General features: G+C 45.8%; 1 protein-coding gene across 1 annotated transcript in view; it reads left to right on the top strand.

Annotated features, from left to right (window-relative positions):
* Positions 1-15,402, top strand: part of LOC142294846 (ephrin-A2-like) — a 464,446-nt gene that overhangs the window by 117,748 nt on the left and 331,296 nt on the right. The window lies entirely within an intron of this gene.

Below are 15,402 nucleotides of genomic sequence, written 5' to 3'. Positions count from 1 at the left end.
CGTGTTGGGTTGTGGTAAGGAACATAGTAATTCTGCGTCTTTCTATTTATATTGGTGGATCTTTGCCTCCTTATTGGAAGTTTGTGCTGGGCTAGGGGACACCTGGTGATTGTCAGTGGAAAGAGGGGTCAGGACGTGGCTTTGGGCAGGATGGGTGGGCCATTCGGGGCCCTCCTTGTCATGATTGGGTTTCTCTGTTGGTGGGTAGTGCCGGAAATGAGCTGTATATAGATGTATATATTTCGGCTTGTTCAAAACGTATCTTATCTGGAGGAGTCATCGGTGTATGCCTGCTTGGCTCCAGAATTGTCGGCGGTTTATTATGTGTCGTTGGACAGAGGGTGGGATTTGGTAAAGGCGGTGAGCCGTGGAGCATTGATGGCAAAGGTGGATTTGGAGGCGGCATTTAGGTTGTTACTGGTCCACCCTGCTAGCTAGCAGTTCTGGTGCTGCGGTGGGGAGGGGAGTTATTATTATGCTGATCGGTGGGGGCTAATGGGTTTTGTCCCATTTTATGTTCCGTTGGGGGCGGTTATTTCTTTGTGGAGTGGTTTGTGCGTGGTGTGTCCCAGCTTACACCTCTTATTCATTATAGGTTGATTCTCTTTACATGGGGTTGGCGGGTTGATGATTCGTTGAGGTTGTTTGTTTCATTGCAGATGGTGGTGGATACTCTTTTGGGCCTGTTGGCGCAGGCGAAGACTGAGGGTCCAACGCCAGTGATACAGTTTGTGGGGGATAAAGTTTGATGTTATGGTCAGAGAGGTAGGATTCGAAGGTAATGGTGTGGTCCTATGGGCTGCGATAGAGGCAGTTAGGTCAGCTAAGACGGTGCGGTTTCAGGCGGTGCAGTCTTTGCAGGGGCGGTCGAACCACGGGTGCAGAGTTACGCCGCTGGGGGGCGTGTCTGCTGGACGGCTGGCGATGGCTGCGCCAAGGGTGCAGCCATCGGATCATTTGTGTGTGGTCACGAAGGAGATCAATGACGATCTGATGGTGTAGGAGGTTTTTTCTTACGGCGACTTAGTGGCCGCGGATTGTGGCTGGGTAAGGTGGTGCCTGATGGAACGTAGCTGCGGTACTCGGATGCAGCGGGTCCAGTTGGTTTTCTGGTTGGGCATTGTGGGGTAGCGCTTCCAATCGGTGGTAGTAGTCGGGTTGGGGAGGTTGGCAGTTTTTCCAAGAGGAAGGTGTGCTGTCATTCTGACTATCAGTTGGTGGAGAATTCGATTATTAGTTGGTTTGCTAATCCTGGGGCCAAGGGTGGCGTACTTGCGACAGTTGGTTTCGCAATTGTATGCGTTTAAAAAAAAAAAAAAAAAATGGTATGCGTGGCGCAACCAGTACTGGGGTTCGCCAAGGGAATAGCAGCTGCTTTGTTTCCTTCCAGTTCTGCAGGTCTCGGGAGTTGAGGCCGCGTAACAGACGAGGTGGGCACGGTGTGTCCTGAGGGCTTGTGGAGTCTGGTGTGGCTGTGTTGGGGAGCGGCTCGGTGCCCAGTGACTGAGGTTATTTGGGGCTGATATCCAGAAGTGTGGGTGGCGCGGATAACGTTGTTTGGGACAATGTGTGAGGAAGGCCCGGTGGAGTATTTGGTGGGGGCGTTGGCAGTGGTGATTAACGGTTTTCAGGCTGCTAGGCCGGCGTCAGCAGTGGAGCAGAGGGTGGCGGCTGTGGCTGTCTTGTTGAGGATTAGATGTGGAGAGATGTTTTTTCGCAGGATCTTAGTGCGCGGCAGGCCTTGAAGGGTTTGGTCGTAAGGGTGTGAGGCAGCGGGATACAAGGGTCCGTCTCCGTTGTTTTGTGGCAGCGTTTGGTGAGTGGTTTGTGGTGGCTATGTTCATCTGAGCACGAGCAGGTTTTGTGTCCCTTGTCCAAAACGGTTTGTGTTAGCCTTTTGGGAGGCTTTGAGATTGTGGGGTTGGTCAGCCCATCTACGGTTAGGAGCGGAGGTTGGATGTTGGAGGATGTGTCCGAGGTGGTGCAGTGGGTTGAGCGCCGGCTTTGTCGCTCACCGAATCAGATTAGGCGGGTGGTGAAGGTTGGTGTTGTTATACGCGGTCCCGGGTGCGGAATTTATGTTGTGAGGACGCCCAGGATCATTATTGTGTCGTGTTTGTTAAGGTACCATTTTGTGGCAGCGCTGCAGACTGGATTGCAGGTGGCGGGGGTGGGCGCCCGGAATACTACGGGTCGTCTTCCTTCTGGATTGGGCTTCCACGGAGGCCCCTCGGTGGGCTCAGAAAAGGGGCGGTGAGAAGTATTGGGAGGTGGGAGTCCTCTTGTTTCGGTGTTACGTTGGCCTCAGTTGTTATCGGGTTAAGGCCAATGGGGGCGTTTGAGTCTTTTGGGAGTGGAATGGGTTGGCGTAACAGGTTGGTGTTATCTGTGGGTTTATAACCTCTGGGTTTTGTGGTGAGGGTGTGCCTCATTTGGATATTTGGGCATTCGTTGGTTCTCGGGGCCTCGACGGTCTGAGGCTCGCCCAAATTTTGCCAGTGGGGTCTGGACGGGTCGATGGTACTGGTCCAGTGAGTGGGAGGCAGCGATTAGGTATCTCGAGAAGTTATTTATGAATGTTTTAAAAAAAAAAAAAAAAAAAAAAAATTGTTGGTTTGTTGCATTGTGGAAGACATACCCGGGCTTAATCGTGGGGTAGTTTTTGATAGTGTGACCGGTTTGGAATGGCGTGTGGCTTGTGCGGTAGGCAGTATCAATCGAGCCTTTATTGGGGGGCGGCGCCTAAAGTTGGTGGCGCTGAACTGGTGGTTTTGGTGATGCGATGGGGGTGCATCTTAACGTTCTTGGTGCTGTTTGTGGACGCTGGGATTGCGTGGAGGTGTGGTACAAGCTTTTGGTGTGTGGCGGGTCCAGGCCACGTAAGGAGTCACGTGCCCTGTCCTGTGGCGGGGGGTAGGTCTGGTCCAGAGGCGGTTGAAGGCAATGGTAACTGGACAGAGAGACACCATCTTGGTATGGTGGCTCCAGGTTTCGGGATGTTGCAGGCACGGGGTTCTGCAAAGTTGGAGGGTTAATCCGTAGGTGATTAATACCTCATCTCTGGGTCGGTGTGTTGCGGCCAGGGATACTGGGGTGAGAAGTGGTTCCTGGACTGGGCCTACTCAGGGTTGTATATTTACTGCATTGGTTACTGTGTTACCTATTGTTATTTGTTGGGGTCGCCCGTTGGACGGCGCCCCCTTGTGTTAGTATGTAAATAATAGGTAATAAAGGCTGCTGTGGCCAATTTTAAACCAAGTCACATGCAGTTCGTGTATTATTTACAGATTGTATTGGTGGGTAACACACATACAGCACGACTGGAGAATCCTTCCTCAATGGTCAAGAAAGCCATGGAACCCATAGGGTGGAGGGGCGACATGACTAGAGGGAAGGGAAGGAGTGATGGGGTTAATGGAAACAGGAATGGTTTGTTTATAAGGCAGAATAAAAGGGATTGGTGGGTAGGAGGAGTTCCCTGGAGGAAGAGGTGGGACAGTTGAGGGGTGTAAGTAAAGGACTTTGACTTACCCCCTCTCTCTTGACTTCCGGATATGGAACGATCCCCGCCCACCCTCCCTTGTGTTTAATACCGAGGGGAATTTTGTCTGGGTTGTTTCTTTGTCACAGCAGCGGGGGGTAGGTCTGGTCCAGAGGCGGTTGAAGGCAATGGTAACTGGACAGAGAGACACCATCTTGGTATGGTGGCTCCAGGTTCCGGGATGTTGCAGGCACGGGGTTCTGCAAAGTTGGGGGGTTAATCCGTAGGTGATTAATACCTCATCTCTGGGTCGGTGTGTTGCGGCCAGGGATACTGGGGTGAGAAGTGGTTCTTGGACTGGGCCTACTCAGGGTTGTATATTTACTGCATTGGTTACTGTGTTACCTATTGTTATTTGTTGGGGTCGCCCGTTGGACGGCGCCCCCTTGTGTTAGTTTGTAAATAATAGGTAATAAAGGCTGCTGTGGCCAATTTTAAACCAAGTCACATGCAGTTCGTGTATTATTTACAGATGGTATTGGTGGGTAACACACATACAGCACGACTGGAGAATCCTTCCTCAATGGTCATGTTAGTGAAGTCTACATAGCATACTGGTAACAGTATGAACTTTCCTTCCAGTAACAACCCTCTCTGTACCTTGGTGTTATTAGGTCTCTTTAAGTAGCTGATTTTGGAGCCAGAAAGTAAGAACTATAAAGGTGCATGAGATATTACCAGAAAGGGGCATAGTTATATGGGCTACTAAATGATCCGCTGTATCACGAGCATGGTACTTCTGCCATCCACATACCCCCTAGTTGTATAAGATGACATACATTGACTGGTATGCTGTACATGGGGGAGGGTGTTAGACATTTTGCATTGAAGCTCAGAAGTTATGCCTTATTACCAGATATATTATTTGTGAAATTGTACTAAATTATATATATTGGTAACCATATTATACCATTTTCTAACATTATGGGAATAAGGACCCCCACTTAGGTTTACATAACATAGAGGTAGATTATGCAGCTATGTGGTTGATAGTTGTTCCCATCTTCTTTTGGTAGTGGGTAAAAGAAGCCACGCAGAACTCTGCTCTCCAAAGGAAAAACATTGTAAGCAAGTGAGGAATGGATATCTAATTAGGCTATGTGCGCACGTTGCGTAAATTCATGCAGTTACACTGCACTTTGTAACTGCATGCGTCCTGTGTCCCCTGCACAGTCTATGTAGATTGTGCAGGGGCCGTGCGCACGTGGCGTTTTAGAGCGCAGCGCTTCGGCTACTGCCGAAGCGATGCGCAAAAAGAAGTGACATGTCACTTCTTCCGTGCGCTTTGCCGGCAGCTCCTGCTCTGTCTATGGCAGGAGCTGCAGGCAGAGCGCACGTTCTCGCCGGCACCATGCGCTTCAGAACGGAGCTTTTCAGCTGCGCTCTGAAGCGCACCTTTTACGGTGCTGGGCTAGTACGCAACGTGCGCACATATGAGGGCTACGGAAAAGGCTTACTAGGGAAACAAAATGTTGCCTTTCGGGTCCTTTCTTTTCCATGCACTGCACTGACTCCAATGCCACTACATTAGAACTACACATTGAAAGCCTTTCTGTCACCTTCTGTCCAAGTGTCAGGCTGCCCTTTATTTTGAACACTATGCTTGGTCAACAACATAGAAAACATCCATTGTAAAAAGCTATACTATGATATGTCAGACTGTAGTACACGCATCCCCAGGGATACTTCACAAAGAAGCAAAAGTGAATTCTACTTGTGAAATTTAACTCAAAGTCACATCTGCCTTTATAAGAAAAGACTAAGTGTAATCCCTAGAATAATGCATTCTGTGCCCCAAAACTCAGGTTATGACTGCATTATCCAATATTATGATGAATAGTCCAGCTATAAACTGTACACTTGTATAATTCTAAATTGTGCTGGTTATGAAAAGTAAATGCAGACTACTCAGTATAAGCATGAATAAATGAACAGACATGTATGCATCCAGTGGAGATACAGATGAAGACCCCTGCTTGATGTATAAATTATAGTATTCATCGAATTCATTAACAGGTGTGCACTTAACATGAGTATTAGCCTGTTCACATTCATTTTCCCAGGAAATTCGATTTGCAGAGAAGTTATCCTATGTGACTTGAATGTGCCAGACCCCAGCACATAATAAATGTAAGATGTTAATGGGAACATGTCACCAGTTTTGGGGCCTATAAGCTGCGCCCACCACCACTCGGCTCTTATATACAGAATTCTAACATGCCGCTGTGTAGAGCGTAAAAATCACTTTATAATACTCACCTAAATGGTCACTGTGGTGGAGTTGAGTCATTTGGGCATCTTCGTTCTCCGGTGCCAGTTCCTCCTCTTTCCTTTCGGCCATCTTTGTCTTCCTTCTTGTGAAGGCGGAGTGGGGGTAATGTTGGGGTATCACAAAACATCACGACTGGAGAATCCTTCCTCAGTGGTCATGCATGCGTCCTGCGTCCCCTGCACAATCTATGAAGATTGTGCATGATACGTGCGCACAATGCTTTTATGAACGCAGCGATTTGAGTGCTAGCATTTTGACCCAAATCCGTGCGTTCATAAACCAGTGACATTGGAACACTCAAAAACAGAAATCAACTTCCTGGATACAACCATAAAAATTCAAAATGGTTCAATCCAGACATCGGTGTATCGGAAACCTATTGACCGTCCCACATACCTGAGATGGGACAGCTTTCACCCCAAACACATTAAAAAGTCCATTGTCTACAGCCAGGCCCTCAGATATAATCGTATCTGTTCCAGCCCTGCAGACAGTGATGAACACTTAACCCATCTTAAGAAGACATTTCTAAACCCAGGCTACCACCCCACCTCCATAGATGATCAGATCATTAGAGCAACAATGACCCCTAGAAGTGAACTGCTTCAATACAAACAAAAAGAGGAAAATAGTCGAGTACCTCTGGTGGTGACCTACAACCCACAGCTTGAGGTACTGAGAAGAATGACCAAGAAACTTTACCACATTTTACACAAGGATAACTGGTTAAAAACAATATTCAAAGATCATCCATTGCTGTGCTACAGGCAACCTCCTAATTTAACACTAGAACTACTGAGGTAGTCATTTTGACTACTTTGCACCATGTATTTCTATATAGGTGTCACGAGTCCAGTAGTTCTAGTGTTAAGGAGCATCATGATCCGAAGTTCTATGCCCTCAGACACATCAAGAGGATCTTATCCTTGCAATGTAAAGAGCTGCAAAACCTGCGCTCACGTAGAGACCTGGGACATTCACATGTTCCTCTTCAAACGTGGTGTACTTAATCCTGTGCACTATATGTCCTATTGGGGGCCTCTATGTTGGAGAAACAGGAAAGAGACTGAGAGCAAGGATGAGATCTCACCGCCACACAATTACAGTAAAAAAAATCCATTTACCTGTGGCCAAACATTTCTGTGCTTCAGGACACAACATAAACCATATGAATATTGTCATATTAAAAGGCAAGTTCAGATCACAGAGCGATCACAGGGTCTGGGAATACAAATTCATTAAAATGTTTAACTCTGTGGACACAGGACTCATCCTTTCAGAAGGATTTATGGCCCATTACAAAATCTGAGGAGTCTATTCCACAGATTCACCAGACCTCTGATCCTACATGGATACTGGGACAATAAAACTCTCACACCACTAATCAAAGCTCATTAAGGATTCACTTTCTAAGCTCAGTGTTTGTTTATTTAAATGTCTTTCATTATGCCATCCCTCTGTTCTGTTTGTGCATATATTTGTGTTTCTTCAGATATTTTGTCATACCATGCCTGATGAAGGGACCTGAGATGTCTCAAAAGCTTGCTTTGTAACATCACTTTATTTTATTTTAGTTAGCCATTAAAAGGTATCACAAGATTATAATTGTGTTCCTCTCACTGAGAACAGTCAAACATTTTTCAACTGGTTTCACACTTGCGTTCAGCGGATTCCGTCACTATGGAGAATAGCGCAGTCCGTTAACGCACTGCGCTATTCTCCATAGACTTGTATGGATGACGCACTGTAACGCAAGTGTCAGCGTTGCATCCGCCGGACGACGCAGCGTCGTTATTTTGACGCTGCGTCGGGCGGAAGGAACGCAGCATGTAACATTTTTTTGAGCAGCGGAATCCTTTGGATTTCACTGCGCATGCTCTCTGGCTCCCTCCACCCGTAACCAGGGTATACATCGGGTAACCAAAGAACACTGGTTACGTGTGCCGGGAGCCCGACACTTCCCTGCTCGGCTCCGCCCCTTCCCTGCACTCCGTATACACACACACACACATACACACACCACACACACACCACACACACACACACACACACACACACACACACCTGTCCCCCAGCGATGCAGTCCCCGCGGCGCTGACGTCCTCAGCCATAGCCCTGCTCGGCTCCACCCACCGCACTCAGCCCACCGCTCCCGCCCCCCGCACACATTGTCGGCGACCGAACGATCAGCTGATCACCCGACGGCCGGCTACTGTGAGTGATCAGCTGATCACCTGGCAGCCGGCTACTGTGACTGATCGGCTGATCACCCGGCGGCCGGCTACTGTGAGTGATCGGCTGATTACCCAGTGGCCGGCTACTGTGAGTGATCGGCTGATCACCCGGCGGCCGGCTACTGTGAGTGAGCGGCTGATCACCCGGTGGCCGGCTACTGTTAGTGATCAGCTGATCACCCGGCGGCGGACTACACAATAGTCTGCCAACGGTAAAACTGTAAAAAAAACAAAACAAAAAAAAAACGAATTGCGTTTTTTGCAGCATCCGTTGCATCCGTTGTGCCACTATATGCAACACATCCGTTGCATCCGTCACACAATGCAATGCAACGGATTCCGTTCAACGCAAGTGTGAAACTAGCCTAACACGGTACCAAAACCTTTTCACTTGTTCATAAAATGAGCATGTCAATTATTCCGTGCACTATGGATGCAGCTCCCACTCTGTCTATGGTGGGGGCAGCAGCCATAGCTCATGAAACCGGCTTTTTTGTACAGAAAAACTGCATCCATTATGCAGTGTTTCTGCAGCAATTTGACGCGCACATGTGCGTTCAAATCGCTGCAGAATATTCAGCAGTTACGTGCGCATGAGCCCTTAGTCCGCAATCTCTTCTGAAGTCCAGTGCCACCAGGTGACCATAAAGATACATCAGTCACTGGTGGGTAACATCCTTAGTTTCCACACAAGACTAAAAATCAAATGCAATCACTATCTGGCCTCATGGAAGAGATATTAAGTTTCCTTAAAGTGGTGGTCTGCAGGCAAAGTAATTTTCATTCTAAATCCCTGTCTATGTAGTGCCATAATCTGAACTATTTTCTAATACAGTGGAACCTTGGTTAACAAGAACAATCCGTTCTGGGAGTGTGCTTGTTAACCAAGTTACTCGTTCAGCAAAGCATGATTTCCCAGAGGAAATCATTGCAATGCAGACAATTTGTTCCACAATGTCCCATTCAGGTCCCCTATTGTGCCATTCCACACACGCACAAACACGCACAAACACACACATATTATGATCACTTTACCTTCCGTTCCATCGCCGGCCTGATGGATCTTGTATTTCGCCGGTACAGGATGTGTATCAGGTAACCATCGCAACAAGTGAGGAACTTCCACTGCCAGAGCGCTGACGTCAAAGGCAGGAGCCGCTTGCCTCTGATTGGCCAGCGCGCTCACTTTGAGTAGCGGCTGACAACGAAGTTCCCCCCTCATCACGATGGTTACCCGATACACATCCTGTAGCGGCGAACTACAAGAACCATGAGGCCGGCAATGGAACGGATGCTAAGGTGAGCATAATATGTGTGTGTGCGTATTTGTGTGTGTTTGTGTGTGTTTGTGTGTGTTTGTGCGTGTTTGTGCGTGTTTGTGTGTGTTTGTGCGGACTGTAAGAGCGGGTCAGAGCGCGGTGGATGTACGGAACTGGAAGTGTTTGCGGTGAGTATTTTGCTCGTACGGCAAAGCTTGCTCGTAAACTGAGTTACAAATTTACAGAAAGCTTTGCTAGTTAAGCAAAATACTCGCTAACTGGGTTACTCATTAAGCGAGGTTCCACTGTATTAAAAATTACTATGTATGTGTAGCGCCCCTGCGGTCATGCTACTAAGATCTGCAACCTGGTTCCTGGAGTCCTAGCTCTGGCAAAACCTGCACACACCTAAAACACTCACACAACCCTGAACCACAAGAGGGTTGGCCCTGCTAAGGTGTAAAGCCTGTCCAGGAAGTGGAGGTTGCCTAGGAGGTGTAAATCCAACCCTCCTGTAGCTAGGTCCCTAGAGGGAAGGGGAGGGGTTGGTGAGTGAAGTTGAGGAGAAAATCAGACAAGTCCAGACAGAGACAGAGAGAGGAGAAGGAAGATGGAGGACACCTGGCTGGGTGTCAGGTCTGGGTGCGAGGCCTGAGGATCATCGCACGAGGACCCGGGGAGACGAAGCTGGCTGCGGGGTCTGCAGGAGACTCTGACAGAGCTGTGCAAGAGAAGTGCACGGAGGGGGCCATAGCCAGGCTACACAGACAATGTCGGGACAAAGGAAACCAGGAATCTGTCCCCAGCACAAGGGAAGTGTAACCTGTGAGTAAAAATTATCAGTAAAGACTCCCTGTTTCATTCGGACTTGGCCTGTTTGAATTCCTTTCAGCCTGCACCTCATTCAGCAGCACGGTAACCATCAGTGTGTGTGTCTGTTTCCTGCATTGTGTACCCCATCCAACACCAAGAGGTCTCATAGCCTGTTCCTACACTGTCCCCCTCATCCAGCGCCTAGAGGACACTGGGGTTTACAGTACCTGCAGAGGGGGTTAACACACTTGCTGCTGATTCCATCAGCCCCAGTCTCTCATAAGCAGCAGTGGCGGCACCTATTCCCTTGCCGCACTACCGCAGGTGGCATCACAAACATTAATTTCATTATCCCTTGTAAATAGCCCCTGCCATTTCATTAAGCGTCCCCAGGGCACAGGACCGGGCAACGGCCACCAGAGTGACATTCCCATTTGTTACTGCCCAGGACCGAGTACCCCCTTCCCTGGTTGACACATATGTAACTATTTTGTTTTGTACTATTTCAATTTTGATGATGCTTTGTTTGAGAATCCCAGTGCATGCTGGGCTACACACATGAAGCATCATCAGGGGGAAGAGGCTGCTGTCACTGCCACAGCCTCTGCCCCCTCCCTGAAGCAAAATGTCTTCAGTGACGCTCATTTCAGGGGTTGGTCTTGCACCTGCGCATTGTGCAAAATGACAAAACACTCTCTGTTGCCAACTCAGATCAGCAGTAACGAGCCGGCAACGGAATGATGTTAAAATACACAGCGTGCAGAGACCAACGCCACCCTTGCAGGTGATGAACTGAGTCGATAACAGATCGCGCACTGTCAGTGTGCACATCACACAGCAACTAGCCCAGCCCCTTAAACGACCATCACTGATGACGTTGCAAGTCAGGGAGGGGACAGAGGCTTTGGTGGTGACAGCAGCCTCTGACCCCTGATAACGCTTTGCTTGAGTATCCCAACATGCACTGGGATTCAAACAAAGTGTCATCAAAAAGGAAGTATAGAAAAAAAACAGAATAGCATTTAGATAGTGTAGTTGGGGAACAGTAAGGAAGTTTTAATGCAAGTGTATTAGAAATTAGTTTAGATTCTGGCACTAAATAGATAGGAATTTAGAATGAAAATTACTTTGGCCTTCAACCAACCCCTTTAACCTTGCTGTTCTGTTTGGGTCTATTGTACACTTACACTATACACTTATAATGTTCCAGTCATTTTTGACCTAACCTATTAAAGTCTTGGTTGTTTGCTAATTTAAATGTTTTATTTGAATACCTGTTGCATTATTATACTGTATGTGAACATGGTTGTTCATAAACAAATGAAAAATGAAATCAAAAACTTAATTTTTATTTTTTTGTGTCCAAAGATATTACATGGCCTTATTGCAATATTCATGCATATTGCACATTTGCACATCAAAAATATTCTTTATATAACTGTAAACTATAACTAATAACATCAAACTGTGTGAAAATATATTCTTTTTTTTAAAAAAAAGAACAAAAAAATACAAAGTTCAGTTTTTTCTATATAAATTGACTGTTTGCATTCGTCACAAATATAATTAAATGTATTTTGCATAAATACTTTGCACAACTTCAACATATCACATTTGTTTTGTGATAACTTGATGTTGGAGAGAAGGCGCATTGTTTCTGTTTTAGGCTGGTTGCTTTGCTGGTGGAAGCCGTGGGTATCGTAGCAGTGCTGGTGGAGGCCGTGGGTATCGTAGCAGTGCTGGTGGAAGCCTTTGGTTCACTTTCTTTAGCATTCTGTTGGATCCTGTGGACAATGGCTGCCGCTCCATCATCCCTGGGTGTTACTTATCTTTTTTTGATATATGGGCTAACCAATGATTTTCCCAACTCCTCTATAAAAATTCTTCTTTATAGTTTAATTTTGTTCCAATTTGGGTCTATTTCACTCCATAACACGAATGCATTGCATGCCGACACATCGAGAATGTTGTAAAAAACAACCATTGGCCACCGATTTGTTTTGCGTTTACAGCTGTAAGTGCCTGTGAGTTGATCTAGAGCCCCTTTTGTGGCATTGTAATGTAAAATCATGTCCGGCTTTCTGTCGTCTCGATTATTGAATGCAAAATGGTGTATTTTGTATTATCAGAATGACCTGTTTGACCAGAATTTATTAGTGTTCTTTTCAGGTCAGCATTACACAGTAATAGAACCAGCTAAAGGCTGCTTTACACGCTACAATATATCTAACGATGTGTCGGCGGGGTCACGTCGTAAGTGACGCACATCCGGCATCGTTAGTTGTGTTGTAGTGTGTGACAGCAACGTGCGACTGTGATTGAACGTAAAACCGTTCATCGCATGCATGTCGTTCATTTCCTAAGAATTGCATGTTGGGTTGTTCAATGTTCCCGAGGCAGCACACAACGCAGTGTGTGACACCCCGGGAATGATGAACAGATCTTACCTGCGTCCCGCGGCACCCGCCGGTAATGCGGAAGGAAGGAGGTGAGCGGGATGTTTACGTCCCGCTCATCTCCGCCCCTTCGCTTCTATTGGCCGGCTGCTGCGTGACGTCGCTGTGACACCGAACGTCCCTCCCACTCCAGGAAGTGGATGTTCACCGCCCACATCGAGGTCGTATGGAAGGGCAAGTACGTGTGACAGCTTTTAATCGATTGTGCGACACGGTCAACAAATTGAACACGCCGCACATACGATAGGGGCGTGTCACATCGCATACGATATCGTATGCTTAATTGAAAGGTGTACAGCAGGCTTAACACCAGCAAAATAAGACAATCTTTTGACTTACAATGTGAAATGTTGACAACTGAGTTGGACTATTTCTATATGAACAGCAGTTAAAGAAGATACAGTGAAAACTTTTGCACATAACTATATTGGAAGCGAATCCAGCTGGAGTATCGTAATTTGAAAATATATATATGTAAATCTGAACGGACCAAAAGGACATAGATAAATTAATAAATAGTAGTAGATGCAATATATAGTCCAAAATGAGATTATAACTCCTTTATTTTACTCAAAAAATGGCTGGAGATAAGTATAAAATTTGGTTATCGGTCATTTTTGACCAAACAGTACAAGTGTAAAAAAAAATTGGAGCAAAAAGTAAACAACAAAAAAAAACTACTGATAGAAAGAATCCCTCAAATGAGGAAAAGTCAATTAACCACAAATTTCAGAACTGCATATTGAATATTTAAAAAATTATCAAATTTCAAATTCAGTCATTTTTGACCGAACAGAACAGCGGGGTTAATGGTGTGTTAGAGAAATATAGTGCATAAAAATATCATTAATTAAGCAACCCATCGTCCTGGCACTGGGAAGTGAGTATACATTTCTCATGCAAAGTCACCCTACGTGGTGCCATCCGTTTCTTTCTAGATGTCGCACCTGGCATTCGAGTCAACCTGCATCCAAGATGGCCATCACAGTAATATGGGGAGCTCAGTGAACCATAGCTCCTTGTCTTTTATATGCTGTATATGAGTAATACTTACCTTTGCTCTTTCTGCCACTCTGATGACCATCTTGGATGTTTATCGATGGGAATACTGATCTGAACACATGTATACTCAATTTTTAGTGCCAGGCTAGTGTGTCGCTTTAATATCCCTTATAATACATGGAAAACAAGTAGTGTGTATAAAAAGCTTGCAATGCTCTGTATAATATTATCATATAAGTGAATATATTATCTCAGAATGCAAGGGATTGGGCTTTACATTAAACACTATGTCCTGGTATATATAAGGTTGTGACACAGATGATCTCTTTAAGGCTGATGTGTATCGATATACATGTTGAATCCATGCCGCTTTCCACTACCTGAAAGAACACAGCATGTTAATGTGTTATTGAAGTCTCAGTTTGACAAAAACCACTTCTGTGTGTGTAATTAATGTCTCCGGTCTCTGCAGACCCCTATATGCCGTTCTACATTATCAAGCTTATTGATTATTTTACCAATTTAAAGCAGAGTTATTGACATCCTGAAGACTTTAGCACGATCACTGGTGTGAGACGACCAAAGGCGCTGGGTTTCCTGGAATCATGCATAGTTCAATGCATTTGTTATGTTTCACAAGCAGGTCTGAGGTTCAAGTCTGAGCTTGACTGTATTCCAAGAAGGCTCTGATAAAAGAAGCAAATCCATTACTTCGGTTTCCATCTTTTTTTTTGCCTAAGGTTATAATTAAAAATATAAAACATTCTAAGGAATTCGGACAATATATGTCCAGCCAGAAAATATCTTTCACTTAGAAGAAATACTATATCTATAGTTTACAGTTTGTAAAACCTAATCTTTTGATAACAGACAGTGTTCAAGAGCATTGTTAAGGTCTCAAAAAATCAGGGGCCCAAGCCCCAAAGTACATCTCCGCATATGACCTCCCCACCACTTAAAAGAGAATCAATAACAATATAATTATCAAATACCACGGACAGGGGCATGACGATTGCAGTCGCAGAGGTCACGATTGCGACTGAGGGTGGAGGGGAGCCCACTGACCCCAGCACCTACTTCAGCTGGATGTGAGTCTGACTACACACATACAGCTTAAATGCATTGCGGTGCAGAGACCTGTTGGGTCCTTGCACCGCAATAAACACTACCAGCCAATCACAGCTAGTAGCTAAGTTTGGCATTACAGGGATTGGAGTTGCATGGCAGTGATTTCATGTGTCGCCATAGGAGGAGTACTAATGTCAGCTGCTGTTCATTGACCCAGCTACAGAGGTAAACGTCATGGGCCATGAGGAGTGGGGAAGGTAAGTGGAATGTGTTTTGTGTTTTTTTTTATTTGTTAAAGGCAGAACAGGGAACAAAAATACCATGATGGGGGACATATTTATATTAGGAAGTGGTCCAAGTAGAGGACATATATGCCAGGATGGGTGTCATATTTACCAGGATGGGGGACATATATACTGTACCAGGATGGACATATATACCAGGATGGAGCTCAGGATGGGGGACAATACTACATAATGAAGGAAAGGGAGGGCAACACTTATGTCTTTACAGAATTAAGAACTCTACAAGAGACCATACGTCTTACCAGCAAATGGGGAGAGAACTGTTTGTGGCAGGTCCAAAATTTGCACTGGGGCAAATCAGACTCTAGTTACTTGACTGATCACTGATGCTGCTATAACAGAATAAATAACAACTACATAGTAAAACAGAATTTACAAAGACCAATATTATCAAAATTACCTGTATATAATGCCCAAATAATACAGTTTTATGATGATCACTAGTGTTACCA

This window comes from Anomaloglossus baeobatrachus, chromosome 1 (genome assembly GCF_048569485.1).
Source record: "Anomaloglossus baeobatrachus isolate aAnoBae1 chromosome 1, aAnoBae1.hap1, whole genome shotgun sequence".
NCBI classification, from domain to species: domain Eukaryota; kingdom Metazoa; phylum Chordata; class Amphibia; order Anura; family Aromobatidae; genus Anomaloglossus; species Anomaloglossus baeobatrachus.
This window is presented reverse-complemented; position numbering and strand designations above follow the sequence as displayed.